Below are 19,554 nucleotides of genomic sequence, written 5' to 3'. Positions count from 1 at the left end.
TTTACCTTTTACCCTTTTTAAAATAACCATTTCAAACTATTTACAGAACAATCAGCTGTTCTTCAATAAGATGCCACACAAATTATTTGTGCCACTCCAAAAAAATAATTTCTGTCCACTATAAAGGAGAACATCACAGCCTGATACCTGCAGGTCTGACAGCAGCAGGTGTATCACTCCTTTTTCTACTTGGAGACAGCAGTCACCTAATTGTTCTGACGCACAACACAAAACTATCCACAACAATACACACTAACTACACAAGACAACACATTAACTACACACTCCAAACACGCTAAATCTTTCACATCTCAAAACTCTCTCTCTCTCTCTCTCTCTCTCTCTCTCTCTCTCTCTCTCTCTCTCTCTCGCCATCACTCCTAAAACTTCCTGTTTTTTTTTTTTCTCTCATAAGCAGAGAGTGCTTGCTAGCGCTGTCCTTAGACAGTAAACACGGTAAAAACGCCACATATATATTGTTTATCATGACTCTGGTTTTACGTGGCTTATCAACACAATTTAAAAACTGGTATATATCACCTTCTTGCTTTGTCTTTAAGTGGTCATGTAATTGGCCTACCACAACTACTTTATTCTTCCTCAGTCAAACAGCAGCACTCATGCGATTGTTTTGCCCCTTAGCTCCAGGTGTTGTGCTAGACAGTGATCGTGATTACCGTCCGTGGGAGCGCGCGCAGCTGCTTAAAGCTGTAGCGTCCAGATTACTTACATAGTCAGCTACAACTGATATAAGATGCGGTAAGCTGAACACAGCTTCAACCTTCTGTTTGTTGAAAAATAGTAACGGACCGCATTTTCTTGGTAGTAATTGTAACGGCGTTGTAACAATAGGAATAGTAATTAGTTAGATTACTCGTTACTGAAAAAAGTAACGCCGTTACTTGTAACGCAGTTATTCCCATCACTGGTCCTCAGCACCTATCAATCTTGTCCTTAGGTCTTGTTCCTGTGTGGTCTTTCAGTCTTTCTCAACATCAGCCACTTCCTATATTTGGTGGTGATACATGCCGTCCAGAAGCCTGTCCTTCCATGGTGGTTCCTCTCCTTTCTCAGGTTTCTGCTGCCTGATGTACTCACTAAGTACACAACCAGCCAATGGGTCTTTGTTTCATCCTGAATAGTGGTTCTGACACTTACTAGGATAAATAAAAGCTAAGGTGGAATGTCTCAGTTGGCAAAATTATGGATTTCAATTACGTTTACCAGAGAAATATCAATAACATAGTAAAAAGTAGTTTTTACAATTTGTCTATGCTTTTAATTGATGATGGTGGGATAAGGTCGTCAGACTGGTGGACCACTCACATAGAGGCCTTGCCCTGCGAAGATCCAGCGGGAAACCCCAAGTTATAATTGTTAAAGTCCATTACTACCAAGTAATGCGCTATGGGGGGCCTGGAAGCAAGGCCCGTTGCAATACAAGGGGAACCCAGTGGTTTTCCTGATTAAACCACAAGCACTGCCAAAGCTTGCTCTGCTTGAGGGACCTACCTCAAGGGTGTCCAGATAACCAAAACGCAATAATGTTTAAAGCCAGATGCCATACTTTAAAAAGGTGAGAGTAAAGAGTTTCTGGATCCGGAGAAGGGAATGTTATACGTGAAAAAGATCGACTTATTGACTGAAACTGTCGGATGAAGGTGCACTACTGGTTGACTCTTGTTTATAGCCAGTCCAAGATGATGTGGAGCTTTGAAGGAAGGAAGGTTTGGTCGACAGTGCAATTACATTGTAAACCTGTTAAGGCTGGAAAAATAACCGATTACACTACTTAAGATGTTTATTAAAGAACAAGTTAGTGGCCCAGTCAATTCCACTCCTCTTCTGTTGGCTGATCCCATCTGCGCGTGGTCTTCATGCCGCACCCAACCTCGCTCATGCTCTTGTACTGCACTTTCCACTTCAGCGTCCTGCTGTATCTTTCATTGGCCACCTTGACTCAAGGCAACAATTCCCCTTGTACTCTTCTCACTTCTAACTCTGTTGCCACCAATGAAGGCCCCGAGCTTCTGGTTGACAAGCTCTTTGATGTCCTTTGCTTGGCTAGCACACAACCGATAGAAGACAAAACTAGGAGTCTTATTTCTCAATAGGGACGCAAGTAAAACAGAGAAAATGCTGGACAAGCAGAGTTGTCTAAACAGTGAACATCAATTCCCTTGTGACCAAAGAAGCAAAAGACCCATGTTTCCGCCCGGTTTCGGACCGGGGACCTTTCGCGTGTGAGGCGAATGTGATAACCACTACACTACGGAAACGGTGAGCGATGGCTCGCTTGGCTTTGGAATGTGTCTTAATCAGTAATCTGACCAATCTGACAAATCTGATGGCATGTTACTATCATGCCCTTGAACGGAAGGAACCATGGAGAAGAGACAGACGCTCGCTAGCAAGGAATCTGAACTATAGTCTCGATGTTAGGCTCACTTAAACTTTTGACATTTAGGAGTTCTCTGAAGCAAGCGCAGCTCGACATATGCTGGCCTAAGAACCCCAGAACCTCGAGCAGCAGAACTGTTGCCTAAAGAGGCCATGCGTTTGATCGCGTTGTGCATTGGCTGAAAATAGGCCCAAGTCCTGTGCAGGCCAGCTAGAGCCACTCATTTCCAAGAGCTTAGTCTGTGCCTGCATCTTCAGTGAATATGGTGACTGGAGACATGTTGATTTGTGTGAAATTTCCTGAAATTTGGGCTATAGACAACTTTTTAGCAACATGAGCATCCAAAGGTTACAAGCGTCAGAGCCCTGTACAAGATTTGAGTACTTTCTCTCCTCTGTGTCCCAAACAGCAGTACAACCCCATAAGATAAAGCAATGCCTGCAGGCAGACACTTTTGTATAGGGAAACAAAGAAGCATGTTTCCGCCTGGTTTCGGACCAGGGACCTTTCGCGTGTTAGGCGAACGTGATAACCACTACACTACGGAAACGGAGCGTGCATGCCCTCTCGTCATTAGAGGGGCATTTCGATGCCTTCTTACATTTGAGGACTTTTATGACAGATCATGTAGGACTAGTGAGAAGCGGGGGAACTCCCATTTGTGTCATTTTTCAAGCATTCCCCCATTTATGGTTATATTGACAATCCAAATTGTGATCTCGAGATAGCATCTCTTCAAATGGGAGCTGATCTTCTTGTTGACAAGCTCTTTGATGTTCTTTGTCAGGCTAGCACACAACCTACAGAAGACAAACCCAAGAGACTTATTTGTTAATAGGGACGCAAGTAAAGCAGAGAAAACGCTGGACAAGCAGAGTTCTCTTGGACTAGCTTCTCTACTCATGGGAGCTCTTGCCTAGAAGACATTTTTGACTTGTGAGTGCACAGGTGGAATTGATGTTTTTTCAAACCCATTATAGGACTAGATTGTTAGATTGACTAGGATGTGGTGGAGAAATTCCACAGGGTCTTTTTGAATGATGGACTCTGTGCAAAAAAATGCACGTAGCATGCGATTAACGGGTGTGTGGTCATTCCAGGTAAAAGGCAGAGCAGAGAAGGAGACTGCTCACTCCCCGTCGGGGAATCGAACCCCGGTCTTCCGCGTGACAGGCGGAGATACTGTCCACTATACTAACGAGGACCTGCAAGGCACTGTCGGGGACACGTCAAGGTGGGATTCGCAGCAGGTATGACACACAAATTGTCGTCGGCCATGTAAAAATCCCCATCACTTTACCAGGAACTACAGTTTTATGGGTGTTTGACAGAGAACTTTTTTCTGCTTGCAGGAGGGATCCATGGTGTAACGGTTAGCACTCTGGACTTTGAATCCAGTGATCTGAGTTCAAGTCTCAGTGGAGCCTCATTTGGCTTTCTTGCCCTTTGCTCCGCAGTTGCATTAGCATTAGCACACACTAGCATGAGAGTCTAATTACTTATAGAACAAGTTAGTGGCCCAGTCAATTCCACTCCTCTTCTGTTGGCTGATCCCATCTGCACGTGGTCTTCATGCCGCACCCAACCTCGCTCATGCTCTTGTACTGCACTTTCCACTTCAGCGTCCTGCTGTATCTTTCATTGGCCACCTTGACTCAAGGCAACAATTCCCCTTGTACTCTTCTCACTTCTAACTCTGTTGCCACCACTGAAGGCCCCGAGCTTCTGGTTGACAAGCTCTTTGATGTCCTTTGCTTGGCTAGCACACAACCGATAGAAGACAAAACTAGGAGTCTTATTTCTCAATAGGGACGCAAGTAAAACAGAGAAAATGCTGGACAAGCAGAGTTGTCTAAACAGTGAACATCAATTCCCTTGTGACCAAAGAAGCAAAAGACCCATGTTTCCGCCCGGTTTCGGACCGGGGACCTTTCGCGTGTGAGGCAAATGTGATAACCACTACACTACGGAAACGGTGAGCGATGGCTCGCTTGGCTTTGGAATGTGTCTTAATCAGTAATCTGACCAATCTGACAAATCTGATGGCATGTTACTATCATGCCCTTGAACAGAAGGAACCATGGAGAAGAGACAGACGCTCGCTAGCAAGGAATCTGAACTATAGTCTCGATGTTAGGCTCACTTAAACTTTTGACATTTAGGAGTTCTCTGAAGCAAGCGCAGCTCGACATATGCTGGCCTAAGAACCCCAGAACCTCGAGCAGCAGAACTGTTGCCTAAAGAGGCCATGCGTTTGATCGCGTTGTGCATTGGCTGAAAATAGGCCCAAGTCCTGTGCAGGCCAGCTAGAGCCACTCATTTCCAAGAGCTTAGTCTGTGCCTGCATCTTCAGTGAATATGGTGACTGGAGACATGTTGATTTGTGTGAAATTTCCTGAAATTTGGGCTATAGACAACTTTTTAGCAACATGAGCATCCAAAGGTTACAAGCGTCAGAGCCCTGTACAAGATTTGAGTACTTTCTCTCCTCTGTGTCCCAAACAGCAGTACAACCCCATAAGATAAAGCAATGCCTGCAGGCAGACACTTTTGTATCGGGAAACAAAGAAGCATGTTTGGTTTCGGACCAGGGACCTTTCGCGTGTTAGGCGAACGTGATAACCACTACACTACGGAAACGGAGCGTGCATGCCCTCTCGTCATTAGAGGGGCATTTCGATGCCTTCTAACATTTGAGGACTTTTATGACAGATCATGTAGGACTAGTGAGAAGCGGGGGAACTCCCATTTGTGTCATTTTTCAAGCATTCCCCCATTTATGGTTATATTGACAATCCAAATTGTGATCTCGAGATAGCATCTCTTCAAATGGGAGCTGATCTTCTTGTTGACAAGCTCTTTGATGTTCTTTGTCAGGCTAGCACACAACCTACAGAAGACAAACCCAAGAGACTTATTTGTTAATAGGGACGCAAGTAAAGCAGAGAAAACGCTGGACAAGCAGAGTTCTCTTGGACTAACTTCTCTTCTCATGGGAGCTCTTGCCTAGAAGACATTTTTGACTTGTGAGTGCACAGGTGGAATTGATGTTTTTTCAAACCCATTATAGGACTAGATTGTTAGATTGACTAGGATGTGGTGGAGAAATTCCACAGGGTCTTTTTGAATGATGGAGTCTGTGCAAAAAAATGCACGTAGCGTGCGATTAACGGGTGTGTGGTCATTCCAGGTAAAAGGCAGAGCAGAGAAGGAGACTGCTCACTCCCCGTCGGGGAATCGAACGCCGGTCTTCCGCGTGACAGGCGGAGATACTGTCAACAATACTAACGAGGACCTGCAAGGCACTGTCGGGGACACGTCAAGGTGGGATTTGCAGCAGGTATGACACACAAATTGTCGTCGGCCATGTAAAAATCCCCATCACTTTACCAGGAACTACAGTTTTATGGGTGTTTGACAGAGAACTTTTTGCTGCTTGCAGGAGGGTTCCATGGTGTAACGGTTAGCACTCTGGACTTTGAATCCATTGATCTGAGTTCAAGTCTCAGTGGAGCCTCATTTGGCTTTCTTGCCCTTTGCTCCGCATTAGCATTAGCACACGCTAGCATGAGAGTCTAATTACTTATAGAACAAGTTAGTGGCCCAGTCAATTCCACTCCTCTTCTGTTGGCTGATCCCATCTGCGCGTGGTCTTCATGCCGCACCCAACCTCGCTCATGCTCTTGTACTGCACTTTCCACTTCAGCGTCCTGCTGTATCTTTCATTGGCCACCTTGACTCAAGGCAACAATTCCCCTTGTACTCTTCTCACTTCTAACTCTGTTGCCACCACTGAAGGCCCCGAGCTTCTGGTTGACAAGCTCTTTGATGTCCTTTGCTTGGCTAGCACACAACCGATAGAAGACAAAACTAGGAGTCTTATTTCTCAATAGGGACGCAAGTAAAACAGAGAAAATGCTGGACAAGCAGAGTTGTCTAAACAGTGAACATCAATTCCCTTGTGACCAAAGAAGCAAAAGACCCATGTTTCCGCCCGGTTTCGGACCGGGGACCTTTCGCGTGTGAGGCGAATGTGATAACCACTACACTACTGAAACGGTGAGCGATGGCTCGCTTGGCTTTGGAATGTGTCTTAATCAGTAATCTGACCAATCTGACAAATCTGATGGCATGTTACTATCATGCCCTTGAACGGAAGGAACCATGGAGAAGAGACAGACGCTCGCTAGCAAGGAATCTGAACTATAGTCTTGATGTTAGGCTCACTTAAACTTTTGACATTTAGGAGTTCTCTGAAGCAAGCGCAGCTCGACATATGCTGGCCTAAGAACCCCAGAACCTCGAGCAGCAGAACTGTTGCCTAAAGAGGCCATGCGTTTGATCGCGTTGTGCATTGGCTGAAAATAGGCCCAAGTCCTGTGCAGGCCAGCTAGAGCCACTCATTTCCAAGAGCTTAGTCTGTGCCTGCATCTTCAGTGAATATGGTGACTGGAGACATGTTGATTTGTGTGAAATTTCCTGAAATTTGGGCTATAGACAACTTTTTAGCAACATGAGCATCCAAAGGTTACAAGCGTCAGAGCCCTGTACAAGATTTGAGTACTTTCTCTCCTCTGTGTCCCAAACAGCAGTACAACCCCATAAGATAAAGCAATGCCTGCAGGCAGACACTTTTGTATCGGGAAACAAAGAAGCATGTTTCCGCCTGGTTTCGGACCAGGGACCTTTCGTGTGTTAGTCGAACGTGATAACCACTACACTATGGAAACGGAGCGTGCATGCCCTCTCGTCATTAGAGGGGCATTTCGATGCCTTCTTATATTTGAGGACTTTTATGACAGATCATGTAGGACTAGTGAGAAGCGGGGGAACTCCCATTTGTGTCATTTTTCAAGCATTCCCCCATTTATGGTTATATTGACAATCCAAATTGTGATCTCGAGATAGCATCTCTTCAAATGGGAGCTGATCTTCTTATCGACAAGCTCTTTGATGATCTTTGTCAGGCTAGCACACAACCTACAGAAGACAAACCCAAGAGACTTATTTGTTAATAAGGACGCAAGTAAAGCAGAGAAAACGCTGGACAAGCAGAGTTCTCTTGGACTAGCTTCTCTTCTCATGGGAGCTCTTGCCTAGAAAACATTTTTGACTTGTGAGTGCACAGGTGGAATTGATGTTTTTTCAAACCCATTATAGAATTAGATTGTTAGATTGACTAGGATGTGGTGGAGAAATTCCACAGGGTCTTTTTGAATGATGGACTCTGTGCAAAAAAATGCACGTAGCGTTCGATTAACGGGTGTGTGGTCATTCCAGGTAAAAGGCAGAGTAGAGAAGGAGACTGCTCACTCCCCGTCGGGGAATCGAACCCCGGTCTTCCGCGTGACAGGCGGAGATACTGTCCACTATACTAACGAGGACCTGCAAGGCACTGTCGGGGACACGTCAAGGTGGGATTCGCAGCAGGTATGACACAGAAATTGTCGTCGGCCATGTAAAAATCCCCATCACTTTACCAGGAACTACAGTTTTATGGGTGTTTGACAGAGAACTTTTTTCTGCTTGCAGGAGGGTTCCATGGTGTAACGGTTAGCACTCTGGACTTTGAATCCAGTGATCTGAGTTCAAGTCTCAGTGGAGCCTCATTTGGCTTTCTTGCCCTTTGCTCCGCAGTTGCATTAGCACACGCAAGCATGAGAGTCTAATTACTTATAGAACAAGTTAGTGGCTCAGTCAATTCCACTCCTCTTCTGTTGGCTGATCCCATCTGCGCGTGGTCTTCATGCCGCACCCAACCTCGCTCATGCTCTTGTACTGCACTTTCCACTTCAGCGTCCTGCTGTATCTTTCATTGGCCACCTTGACTCAAGGCAACAATTCCCCTTGTACTCTTCTCACTTCTAACTCTGTTGCCACCACTGAAGGCCCCGAGCTTGTGGTTGACAAGCTCTTTGATGTCCTTTGCTTGGCTAGCACACAACCGATAGAAGACAAAACTAGGAGTCTTATTTCTCAATAGGGACGCAAGTAAAACAGAGAAAATGCTGGACAAGCAGAGTTGTCTAAACAGTGAACATCAATTCCCTTGTGACCAAAGAAGCAAAAGACCCATGTTTCCGCCCGGTTTCGGACCGGGGACCTTTCGCGTGTGAGGCGAATGTGGTAACCACTACACTACGGAAACGGTGAGCGATGGCTCGCTTGGCTTTGGAATGTGTCTTAATCAGTAATCTGACCAATCTGACAAATCTGATGGCATGTTACTATCATGCCCTTGAACGGAAGGAACCATGGAGAAGAGACAGACGCTCGCTAGCAAGGAATCTGAACTATAGTCTCGATGTTAGGCTCACTTAAACTTTTGACATTTAGGAGTTCTCTGAAGCAAGCGCAGCTCGACATATGCTGGCCTAAGAACCCCAGAACCTCGAGCAGCAGAACTGTTGCCTAAAGAGGCCATGCGTTTGATCGCGTTGTGCATTGGCTGAAAATAGGCCCAAGTCCTGTGCAGGCCAGCTAGAGCCACTCATTTCCAAGAGCTTAGTCTGTGCCTGCATCTTCAGTGAATATGGTGACTGGAGACATGTTGATTTGTGTGAAATTTCCTGAAATTTGGGCTATAGACAACTTTTTAGCAACATGAGCATCCAAAGGTTACAAGCGTCAGAGCCCTGTACAAGATTTGAGTACTTTCTCTCCTCTGTGTCCCAAACAGCAGTACAACCCCATAAGATAAAGCAATGCCTGCAGGTAGACACTTTTGTATCGAGAAACAAAGAAGCATGTTTCCGCCTGGTTTCGGACCAGGGACCTTTCGCGTGTTAGGCGAACGTGATAACCACTACACTACGGAGCGTGCATGCCCTCTCGTCATTAGAGGGGCATTTCGATGCCTTCTTACATTTGAGGACTTTAATGACAGATCATGTAGGACTAGTGAGAAGCGGGGGAACTCCCATTTGTGTCATTTTTCAAGCATTCCCCCATTTATGGTTATATTGACAATCCAAATTGTGATCTCGAGATAGCATCTCTTCAAATGGGAGCTGATCTTCTTGTCGACAAGCTCTTTGATGTTCTTTGTCAGGCTAGCACACAACCTACAGAAGACAAACCCAAGAGACTTATTTGTTAATAGGGACGCAAGTAAAGCAGAGAAAACGCTGGACAAGCAGAGTTCTCTTGGACTAGCTTCTCTTCTCATGGGAGCTCTTGCCTAGAAGACATTTTTGACTTGTGAGTGCACAGGTGGAATTGATGTTTTTTCAAACCCATTATAGGACTAGATTGTTAGATTGACTAGGATGTGGTGGAGAAATTCCACAGGGTCTTTTTGAATGATGGACTCTGTGCAAAAAAATGCACGTAGCGTGCAATTAACGGCTGTGTGGTCATTCCAGGTAAAAGGCAGAGCAGAGAAGGAGACTGCTCACTCCCCGTCGGGGAATCGAACCCCGGTCTTCCACGTGACAGGCGGAGATACTGTCCACTATACTAACGAGGACCTGCAAGGCACTATCGGGGACACGTCAAGGTGGGATTCTCAGCAGGTATGACACACAAATTGTCGTCGGCCATGTAAAATTCCCCATCACTTTACCAGGAACTACAGTTTTATGGGTGTTTGACAGAGAACTTTTTTCTCTTTGCAGGAGGATTCCATGGTGTAACGGTTAGCACTCTGGACTTTGAATCCACTGATCTGAGTTCAAGTCTCAGTGGAGCCTCATTTGGCTTTCTTGCCCTTTGCTCCGCAGTTGCATTAGCATTAGCACACGCTAGCATGAGAGTCTAATTACTTATAGAACAAGTTAGTGGCCCAGTCAATTCCACTCCTCTTCTGTTGGCTGATCCCATCTGTGCGTGGTCTTCATGCCGCACCCAACCTCGCTCATGCTCTTGTACTGCACTTTCCACTTCAGCGTCCTGCTGTATCTTTCATTGGCCACCTTGACTCAAGGCAACAATTCCCCTTGTACTCTTCTCACTTCTAACTCTGTTGCCACCACTGAAGGCCCCAAGCTTCTGGTTGACAAGCTCTTTGATGTCCTTTGCTTGGCTAGCACACAACCGATAGAAGACAAAACTAGGAGTCTTATTTCTCAATAGGGACGCAAGTAAAACAGAGAAAATGCTGGACAAGCAGAGTTGTCTAAACAGTGAACATCAATTCCCTTGTGACCAAAGAAGGAAAAGACCCATGTTTCCGCCCGGTTTCGGACCGGGGACTTTTGCGTGTGAGGTGAATGTGATAACCACTACACTACGGAAATGGTGAGCAATGGCTCACTTGGCTTTGGAATGTGTCTTAATCAGTAATCTGACCAATCTGACAAATCTGATGGCATGTTACTATCATGCCCTTGAACGGAAGGAATCATGGAGAAGAGACAGACGCTCGCTAGCAAGGAATCTGAACTATAGTCTCGATGTTAGGCTCACTTAAACTTTTGACATTTAGGAGTTCTCTGAAGCAAGTGCAGCTCGACATATGCTGGCCTAAGAACCCCAGAACCTCGAGCAGCAGAACTGTTGCCTAAAGAGGCCATGCGTTTGATCGCGTTGTGCATTGGCTGAAAATAGGCCCAAGTCCTGTGCAGGCCAGCTAGAGCCACTCATTTCCAAGAGCTTAGTCTGTGCCTGCATCTTCAGTGAATATGGTGACTGGAGACATGTTGATTTGTGTGAAATTTCCTGAAATTTGGGCTATAGACAACTTTTTAGCAACATGAGCATCCAAAGGTTACAAGCGTCAGAGCCCTGTACAAGATTTGAGTACTTTCTCTCCTCTGTGTCCCAAACAGCAGTACAACCCCATAAGATAAAGCAATGCCTGCAGGCAGACACTTTTGTATCGGGAAACAAAGAAGCATGTTTCCGCCTGGTTTCGGACCAGGGACCTTTCGCGTGTTAGGCGAACGTGATAACCACTACACTACGGAAACGGAGCGTGCATGCCCTCTCGTCATTAGAGGGGCATTTCGATGCCTTCTTACATTTGAGGACTTCTATGACAGATCATGTAGGACTAGTGAGAAGTGGGGGAACTCCCATTTGTGTCATTTTTCAAGCATTCCCCCATTTATGGTTATATTGACAATCCAAATTGTGATCTCGAGATAGCATCTCTTCAAATGGGAGCTGATCTTCTTGTTGACAAGCTCTTTGATGTTCTTTGTCAGGCTAGCACACAACCTACAGAAGACAAACCCAAGAGACTTATTTGTTAATAGGGACGCAAGGAAAGCAGAGAAAACGCTGGACAAGCAGAGTTCTCTTGGACTAGCTTCTCTTCTCATGGGAGCTCTTGCCTAGAAGACATTTTTGACTTGTGAGTGCACAGGTGGAATTGATGTTTTTTCAAACCCATTATAGGACTAGATTGTTAGATTGACTAGGATCTGGTGGAGAAATTCCACAGGGTCTTTTTGAATGATGGAGTCTGTGCATAAAAATGCACGTAGCGTGCAATTAACGGCTGTGTGGTCATTCCAGGTAAAAGGCAGAGCAGAGAAGGAGACTGCTCACTCCCCATCGGGGAATCGAACCCCGGTCTTCCACGTGACAGGCGGAGATACTGTCCACTATACTAACGAGGACTGCAAGGCACTGTCGGGGACACGTCAAGGTGGGATTCACAGCAGGTATGACACACAAATTGTCGTCGGCCATGTAAAAATCCCCATCACTTTACCAGGAACTACAGTTTTATGGGTGTTTGACAGAGAACTTTTTTCTGCTTGCAGGAGGGTTCCATGGTGTAACGGTTAGCACTCTGGACTTTGAATCCAGTGATCTGAGTTCAAGTCTCAGTGGAGCCTCATTTGGCTTTCTTGCCCTTTGCTCCGCAGTTGCATTAGCACATGCTAGCATGAGAGTCTAATTACTTATAGAACAAGTTAGTGGCCCAGTCAATTCCACTCCTCTTCTGTTGGCTGATCCCATCTGCGCGTTGTCTTCATGCCGCACCCAACCTCGCTCATGCTCTTGTACTGCACTTTCCACTTCAGCGTCCTGCTGTATCTTTCATTGGCCACCTTGACTCAAGGCAACAATTCCCCTTGTACTCTTCTCACTTCTAACTCTGTTGCCACCACTGAAGGCCCCGAGCTTCTGGTTGACAAGCTCTTTGATGTCCTTTGCTTGGCTAGCACACAACCGATAGAAGACAAAACTAGGAGTCTTATTTCTCAATAGGGACGCAAGTAAAACAGAGAAAATGCTGGACAAGCAGAGTTGTCTAAACAGTGAACATCAATTCCCTTGTGACCAAAGAAGCAAAAGACCCATGTTTCCGCCCGGTTTCGGACCGGGGACCTTTCGCGTGTGAGGCGAATGTGATAACCACTACACTACGGAAACGTTGAGCGATGGCTCGCTTGGCTTTGGAATGTGTCTTAATCAGTAATCTGACCAATCTGACAAATCTGATGGCATGTTACTATCATGCCCTTGAACGGAAGGAACCATGGAGAAGAGAGAGACGCTCGCTAGCAAGGAATCTGAACTATAGTCTCGATGTTAGGCTCACTTAAACTTTTGACATTTAGGAGTTCTCTGAAGCAAGCGCAGCTCGACATATGCTGGCCTAAGAACCCCAGAACCTCGAGCAGCAGAACTGTTGCCTAAAGAGGCCATGCGTTTGATCGCGTTGTGCATTGGCTGAAAATAGGCCCAAGTCCTGTGCAGGCCAGCTAGAGCCACTCATTTTCAAGAGCTTAGTCTGTGCCTGCATCTTCAGTGAATATGGTGACTGGAGACATGTTGATTTGTGTGAAATTTCCTGAAATTTGGGCTATAGACAACTTTTTAGCAACATGAGCATCCAAAGGTTACAAGCGTCAGAGCCCTGTACAAGATTTGAGTACTTTCTTTCCTCTGTGTCCCAAACAGCAGTACAACCCCATAAGGTAAAGCAATGCCTGCAGGTAGACACTTTTGTATCGGGAAACAAAGAAGCATGTTTCCGCCTGGTTTCGGACCAGGGACCTTTCACGTGTTAGGCGAACGTGATAACCACTACACTACGGAAACGGAGCGTGCATGCCCTCTCGTCATTAGAGGGGCATTTCGATGCCTTCTTACATTTGAGGACTTTTATGACAGATCATGTAGGACTAGTGAGAAGCGGGGGAACTCCCATTTGTGTCATTTTTCAAGCATTCCCCCATTTATGGTTATATTGACAATCCAAATTGTGATCTCGAGATAGCATCTCTTCAAATGGGAGCTGATCTTCTTGTTGACAAGCTCTTTGATGTTCTTTGTCAGGCTAGCACACAACCTACAGAAGACAAACCCAAGAGACTTATTTGTTAATAGGGACGCAAGTAAAGCAGAGAAAACGCTGGACAAGCAGAGTTCTCTTGGACTAGCTTCTCTTCTCATGGGAGCTCTTGCCTAGAAGACATTTTTGACTTGTGAGTGCACAGGTGGAATTGATGTTTTTTCAAACCCATTATAGGACTAGATTGTTAGATTGACTAGGATGTGGTGGAGGAATTCCACAGGGTCTTTTTGAATGATGGAGTCTGTGCAAAAAAATGCACGTAGCGTGCCATTAACGGGTGTGTGGTCATTCCAGGTAAAAGGCAGAGCAGAGAAGGAGACTGCTCACTCCCCGTCGGGGAATCGAACCCCGGTCTTCCGCGTGACAGGCGGAGATACTGTCCACTATACTAACGAGGACCTGCAAGGAACTGTCAGGGACACGTCAAGGTGTGATTCGCAGCAGGTATGACACGCAAATTGTCGTCGGCCATGTAAAAATCCCCATCACTTTACCAGGAACTACAGTTTTATGGGTGTTTGACAGAGAACTTTTTTCTGCTTGCAGGAGGGTTCCATGGTGTAACGGTTAGCACTCTGGACTTTGAACCCAGTGAGCTGAGTTCAAGTCTCAGTGGAGCCTCATTTGGCTTTCTTGCCCTTTGCTCCGCAGTTGCATTAGCATTAGCACACGCTAGCATGAGAGTCTAACTACTTATAGAACAAGTTAGTGGCCCAGTCAATTCCACTCCTCTTCTGTTGGCTGATCCCATCTGCGCGTGGTCTTCATGCCGCACCCAACCTCGCTCATGCTCTTGTACTGCACTTTCCACTTCAGCGTCCTGCTGTATCTTTCATTGGCCACCGTGACTCAAGGCAACAATTCCCCTTAATAATAATTTGAATTTTGATCAAGACTTTGACACAAATCGCAGGGCTGCATGAGGACGTTTAGTAAGATTCTTCTTATTGCTACATTCAACCACTGATATTTTGTGGTCCAAACATTTGAATGAATCATTAATGCAGGTTTGAATGCAAATCAGGACAAACTTGCAACTTACCAGAATGTTTTTTCAGTGCTCATGTTCAATACAATTTACCTGCGTAATGACCTGAATCACAAACAATTTAATGCCTACTATGTTTTATCAATGAGGAAAACTCAATGTAAACACATATTTTTTACAAGGAAACTCCAGGTTTAATCTTTATATTACAGTAAATGCACAACATCTAAATTCTTTTAAGTGAGAGAAATCTGTTCAAGAATTTTTTGATATATGATGATTTTATGTAGAAACTAATTTGCATGTACTTTCCTTACATCTGAGCTGGCCTTGTGCAAACCTTTGGATTTGAATGATACCTCAAAGGAGCTTTGAATGTAAACAGACACAGAAAAAAAAACTCAACCAATCAAACAAACATTTAAAAAAAAAAAAAAATCCCTCCACACTCATTTTCAGTCATTTTAATAATGATGTTTTTTTCCCCTCAGGCTCAAATTTAATATGAGCTAGACCTGCTAGAAAACGCAAGATAAAAAAAGTCAAATCTATTTTGGGTTGTTAAACAGCTGTTAGAATTACTTTGCTATTCAGGTTTTATTTATGCATATTACGTCATTTTATTTTTTTAATGTAGATATGATTAAAAAAAATGTTTATTAAAGCTTCCAAAATATTATTTCTCCTCAATCAAATCTCATGTTGAATCTTTTTTGTCCCCAGAGTTAATCAAAGTTGACATGGATGCGTTTGTGGTCCTTCTGCTTTAAGGTAAGATTTATTAAATATTACTTAAATATTTAATAAGCTTTATTACTAATAATAAAATCAACCCAACAATCTTCCCCATGGTACACAACTGTCGACAACTGGTATCTGAGAGTTGACCTGAATATGGCTCAATAAATAAATATGAGCTACTTTATGTCATGTGAAGGGTGTTGCAGGTAGAAGTGGTGGTAAGGAGGACCCACACTGCAGACACTTGGAGGTAAAATGTAAACTCAAAATGTAAACCAGCTTTAAAGCTGAACTCAAAAGTTACAAAAATGAAAATTACAAAATAAACTCATGCTGGCAGACAGCACACACAGTAAGATGAGGGTAGATCACGACTCAAATCACTTTTTCTGTTTCACGTGTTTGGCAAATGTGTAAACCACTGCACTGTGTAGCCAGTCAAGCCCACTATGAAGGTGAAAAAACTGCTATGGGCCCCAGTTGTTTTCTGGATTTTTCAGTTGGCAACACACAGTGATCTCTTCAGGAATCAAAAGGGCAAAACCCATGTAGGGCCCTAAGGACAAAACTGCTTTAGATAAGCATCTTAGATAAGAGATAAGATAAGATAAAACTTTATTAATCCCTTGGGTGGGTTCCTCTGGGAAATTCGGTTTCCAATAGCACAGCACCGACAGAAGTTACAGAACGTGAGACAAATATATATATACACATATATAAATACAGAGACATATATAAATAAAATATCCGAAAGGGATAAATAGAATAAATAGGAATAAGAATACAAGGGAATTGCACATTTCAAGTATTGAAGTCTATTGCACCGTTGTCTATTAACAAAAAGTATTGCACAAAAAGTATTGCACAATGAAAAGGCACTACAGCTTAGTACAGCTTAGTTGTTCCCCCCTCCTTTGTCCTCCTGTTTCCCCTCCCTCTCCCCTCCAGAGAGGAGTTAAACAGTCTGATGGCGTGTGGGACAAAGGAGTTTTTAAGTCTGTTGGTTCTTGTCTTTGGGAGAAGCAACCTGTCACTGAACAGACTCCTCTGGTTGTTTATGGCCGTGTGCAGAGGATGCCCAGCATTGTCCATAATGTCCAGCAGTTTCTTTAGTGTCCTTTTCTCTGCCACTGTCACCAGAGTGTCCAGCTTCATGCCGACCACAGAGCTAGCCTTTTCTGATCAGTTCTTCCAGCCTGGATGAGTCCTTCTTTGCTGTGCTGCTCCCCCAGCACACCCCAGCATAGAAAAGTACTCCACTGACTGGTAAAACATCCCCAGGAGCTTCCTGCAGATGTTAAAAGACCTCAGCCTCCTGAGGAAGTACAGTCGGCTTTGGGCTTTTTTATACAGGTGCTCTGTGTTGCATGACCAGTCCAGTTTGTTGTCCACCCACAGCCCGAGGTACTTGTACTTGTTGACCACCTCCACCTCCTCCCCCTCTATTTGAACCGGCAGTGGACCTGCTCTGGACCTCCCGAAGTCCACAACCAGTTCCTTGGTCTTTGAGGTGTTGAGTTGCAGGTGGTTTGTGTGACTCCATGTGACGAAGTTCCTCACCAGACTCCTGTACTCCTCTTCATGATCATCCCAGATACACCCCATGATGGCTGTGTCGTCTGCAAACTTCTGAATATGGCATAATTCAGAGTTGTAGCAGAAGTCAGAGGTGTACAGGGTGAAGAGAAGAGGGGACAACACAGTTCCCTGTGGTGCTCCTGTGCTGCTGACCACAGTGTCAGACATGATGTCCTTCAGCCTGACGTACTGTGGTCTGTCAGTGAGGTAGTCGGAGATCCAAGTGACCAGGCAGGGGTCCACCTGCATCCTGTTTAGTTTTTCCCGAAGCAGACAGGGCCGGATGGTATTAAAGGCACTTGAAAAGTCAAGAAACAGGATCCTGACTGTGCCTTTTTCCTTGTCCAGGTGTGAGTGGGCTCTATGTAGGAGGTACAGGATGACATCCTCCACTCCAACATCCGCCTTGTATGCGAACTGTAGTGGGTCCTGAGCATGTTGTACCTGTGGTTGGAGGAGGTTGAGGAAGAGCCGCTGTAGAGTCTTCATAAGATGTGACGTCAGTGCCACCGGTCGGAAGTCATTCAGCTCATTGGGCCGGTTTCTTTTGGGGACCAGGACGATGCAGGATGTCTTCCATAGGGCGGGCACTCTCCCCAGTTGCAGACTGAGGTTGAAGACTCGTTATAGCGGCTCCCCAAGTTCAGCAGCACACGCCTTTAGCATCCTTGGACACACCTTGTCTGGGCCTGCTGCCTTTCTGGGGTGAAGCTTCCTCAGTTGTCTCCTGACCTGATCCACTGTGACACTGGGAGATGATTGGAAGGAGGGGGGGGGGGGGGGAGATGTCCTGCTGTTGAGAGAGGGGTTGGAGGAAGGGGGTGTCATAGTGTCAGGAAGGGGGGGGAAGCGAGGGAGGTAGGAGAGTGGGGAGAGGGCTCTGTAGTAAACTGTGTTGCTTTCATCTCCTCCTTCACTTTGCTCCTGAAAGCCTTCTTTTTCATGTTGAGGACAGTTTTGACTTCCTGTGTTACCATCGGTTTGTTATTAGGATAACACAGTATCGTCTTAGCAGGGGCGACCGTGTCCACACAAAAGTTGAGGTAGTCTGTCAGACAGTTTGTCACCCCCTCTATGTCCTCACCATGTGGGCTCAGAAGCACATCCCAGTCTGTGGTGTCATAGCAGTCTCTCAGAGCATCCTCCTTTTCTGGGGTCCATCTCCTGATGGAGCGTGTTGTGACAGGCTGCCTTTGGATGAGGGGTGTGTATTGTGGCTGTAGGTAAACCAGGTTGTGGTCTGACTTCCCTAGTGGGGGAGGAGGTGGCTCTGTATGCATCTCTCACATTGGCATACAGTAGGTTAATTGTCCTGTTGCTCCTTGTGGGACAATTCACAAACTGGTGAAAAGCAGCCAGAGTGGAATCCAGTGTGGCATGATTAAAGTCTCCAGATATATAGGGCGATCGTGGCTCAAGAGTTGGGAGTTCGCCTTGTAATCGGAAGGTTGTTGGTTTGAGTCGTTGTGTCCTTGGGCAAGACACTTTACCCGTTGCCTGCTGGTGGTGGTCAGAGGGCCCGGTTGCGCTAGTGTTTGGCAGTCTCGCCTTTGTCAGTGCCCCAGGGCGGCTGTGGCTACAATGTAGCTTACCATCACCAGTGTGTGAATGGGTGGATGACTGGATGTGTAAAGCGCTTTGGGGTCCTCAGGGACTAGTAAAGCGCTATACAAATACATGCCATTTACCATATAATAATGAAAGCCTTGGGGTTTTGTGTCTGCAGTCTTGCTGTAACTGTGTGTATTTCCTCACAATTTGAAGCCTACATGGGATAAATGTGGGTTGGCTCTGCATCTACACAAGATGAGAGGCTTATTGCCTTCCCTTCAGTTGAGCTGTAATGTTAGTGAGCTACATGCTTCTTTTGGTTGGCAGTTGTAGGTTATGATGGAATTTGTCACGTTTAATCTTTTGAGGTCTAAGTTGTCATTGGTAAGGACCTCAACCCCAACACTAACCTGAGACAATCAGAATATAAATTTTTGTTTTCATTAAATTGTTTTGTCCATCAGGAAATAAATAAAATGATCATCCTAACTGACACAAATCAAAAAATATTTGTCTGTTGTCACCTTCTCCAACTTATAGGGTTAGGTTTAGAGCAGGAGTATTAAACTAAAATTTGAGGAGGTCCAGTGGGAAAAAATCTTCTCAAGCGGCTGTACCAACTACGACAAATGAGGAAGTTCAGAGTCTCTCCAGAGATCCTCAGGATTTTCTATACAGGCACTGTGGAGAGCATCCTCACACAGAACATCACATCCTGGTTTGGGAAAAGCTTCGTTAAGGACCAAAAAGCACTTCAGAGAGTGATCCGTACAGCAGAATGCTGCTACAGGATTGCTGATTGAAACTCCAAACATGCGAAGACACAGACCAAGAAACACAAACTTTACACAGAACAGAGGGGGCACAGAGAAACATGAGGGGCAAGGGATCAAAAATAGAAACCATAGAGTACTCGACAAAAATACAAAAAACACAAAGAACTAAAAACGCTGGGTGAGGAGACCCAGGATCCTGACAGGTTATCATATTTGATTCAAGATTCAAACTGTTTATTGTCATGTGTACAGAAGAAATAGCATT

The 19,554-nt window shown here is 45.2% G+C and overlaps 19 non-coding genes across 19 annotated transcripts; 5 read left to right on the top strand and 14 right to left on the bottom strand.

Moving 5' to 3' along the window:
- Positions 1 to 2,206: 2,206 nt before the first annotated feature.
- On the bottom strand, positions 2,207 to 2,279 carry trnav-cac (transfer RNA valine (anticodon CAC)). Its single transcript has one exon. It is a non-coding gene; the product is annotated as a tRNA-Val (tRNA).
- A 599-nt stretch (positions 2,280 to 2,878) lies between these two features.
- trnav-aac (transfer RNA valine (anticodon AAC)) lies at positions 2,879 to 2,951 on the bottom strand. Its single transcript has one exon. It is a non-coding gene; the product is annotated as a tRNA-Val (tRNA).
- Positions 2,952 to 3,533: 582 nt separating this feature from the next.
- trnad-guc (transfer RNA aspartic acid (anticodon GUC)) lies at positions 3,534 to 3,605 on the bottom strand. Its single transcript has one exon. It is a non-coding gene; the product is annotated as a tRNA-Asp (tRNA).
- Positions 3,606 to 3,756: 151 nt separating this feature from the next.
- Positions 3,757 to 3,828, top strand: trnaq-uug (transfer RNA glutamine (anticodon UUG)). Its single transcript has one exon. It is a non-coding gene; the product is annotated as a tRNA-Gln (tRNA).
- Positions 3,829 to 4,302: 474 nt separating this feature from the next.
- Positions 4,303 to 4,375, bottom strand: trnav-cac (transfer RNA valine (anticodon CAC)). Its single transcript has one exon. It is a non-coding gene; the product is annotated as a tRNA-Val (tRNA).
- Positions 4,376 to 5,846: 1,471 nt separating this feature from the next.
- trnaq-uug (transfer RNA glutamine (anticodon UUG)) lies at positions 5,847 to 5,918 on the top strand. Its single transcript has one exon. It is a non-coding gene; the product is annotated as a tRNA-Gln (tRNA).
- Positions 5,919 to 6,386: 468 nt separating this feature from the next.
- trnav-cac (transfer RNA valine (anticodon CAC)) lies at positions 6,387 to 6,459 on the bottom strand. The gene has a single exon. It is a non-coding gene; the product is annotated as a tRNA-Val (tRNA).
- A 599-nt stretch (positions 6,460 to 7,058) lies between these two features.
- On the bottom strand, positions 7,059 to 7,131 carry trnav-aac (transfer RNA valine (anticodon AAC)). Its single transcript has one exon. It is a non-coding gene; the product is annotated as a tRNA-Val (tRNA).
- Positions 7,132 to 7,713: 582 nt separating this feature from the next.
- On the bottom strand, positions 7,714 to 7,785 carry trnad-guc (transfer RNA aspartic acid (anticodon GUC)). Its single transcript has one exon. It is a non-coding gene; the product is annotated as a tRNA-Asp (tRNA).
- Positions 7,786 to 7,936: 151 nt separating this feature from the next.
- On the top strand, positions 7,937 to 8,008 carry trnaq-uug (transfer RNA glutamine (anticodon UUG)). Its single transcript has one exon. It is a non-coding gene; the product is annotated as a tRNA-Gln (tRNA).
- A 468-nt stretch (positions 8,009 to 8,476) lies between these two features.
- Positions 8,477 to 8,549, bottom strand: trnav-cac (transfer RNA valine (anticodon CAC)). The gene has a single exon. It is a non-coding gene; the product is annotated as a tRNA-Val (tRNA).
- Positions 8,550 to 9,148: 599 nt separating this feature from the next.
- Positions 9,149 to 9,220, bottom strand: trnav-aac (transfer RNA valine (anticodon AAC)). The gene has a single exon. It is a non-coding gene; the product is annotated as a tRNA-Val (tRNA).
- A 577-nt stretch (positions 9,221 to 9,797) lies between these two features.
- trnad-guc (transfer RNA aspartic acid (anticodon GUC)) lies at positions 9,798 to 9,869 on the bottom strand. The gene has a single exon. It is a non-coding gene; the product is annotated as a tRNA-Asp (tRNA).
- A 1,368-nt stretch (positions 9,870 to 11,237) lies between these two features.
- trnav-aac (transfer RNA valine (anticodon AAC)) lies at positions 11,238 to 11,310 on the bottom strand. The gene has a single exon. It is a non-coding gene; the product is annotated as a tRNA-Val (tRNA).
- Positions 11,311 to 12,114: 804 nt separating this feature from the next.
- Positions 12,115 to 12,186, top strand: trnaq-uug (transfer RNA glutamine (anticodon UUG)). Its single transcript has one exon. It is a non-coding gene; the product is annotated as a tRNA-Gln (tRNA).
- A 468-nt stretch (positions 12,187 to 12,654) lies between these two features.
- Positions 12,655 to 12,727, bottom strand: trnav-cac (transfer RNA valine (anticodon CAC)). Its single transcript has one exon. It is a non-coding gene; the product is annotated as a tRNA-Val (tRNA).
- A 599-nt stretch (positions 12,728 to 13,326) lies between these two features.
- Positions 13,327 to 13,399, bottom strand: trnav-aac (transfer RNA valine (anticodon AAC)). The gene has a single exon. It is a non-coding gene; the product is annotated as a tRNA-Val (tRNA).
- A 582-nt stretch (positions 13,400 to 13,981) lies between these two features.
- Positions 13,982 to 14,053, bottom strand: trnad-guc (transfer RNA aspartic acid (anticodon GUC)). The gene has a single exon. It is a non-coding gene; the product is annotated as a tRNA-Asp (tRNA).
- A 151-nt stretch (positions 14,054 to 14,204) lies between these two features.
- On the top strand, positions 14,205 to 14,276 carry trnaq-uug (transfer RNA glutamine (anticodon UUG)). Its single transcript has one exon. It is a non-coding gene; the product is annotated as a tRNA-Gln (tRNA).
- Positions 14,277 to 19,554: the final 5,278 nt, after the last annotated feature.

Source organism: Neolamprologus multifasciatus, chromosome 11 (genome assembly GCF_963576455.1).
Source record: "Neolamprologus multifasciatus chromosome 11, fNeoMul1.2, whole genome shotgun sequence".
NCBI classification, from domain to species: domain Eukaryota; kingdom Metazoa; phylum Chordata; class Actinopteri; order Cichliformes; family Cichlidae; genus Neolamprologus; species Neolamprologus multifasciatus.
This window is presented reverse-complemented; position numbering and strand designations above follow the sequence as displayed.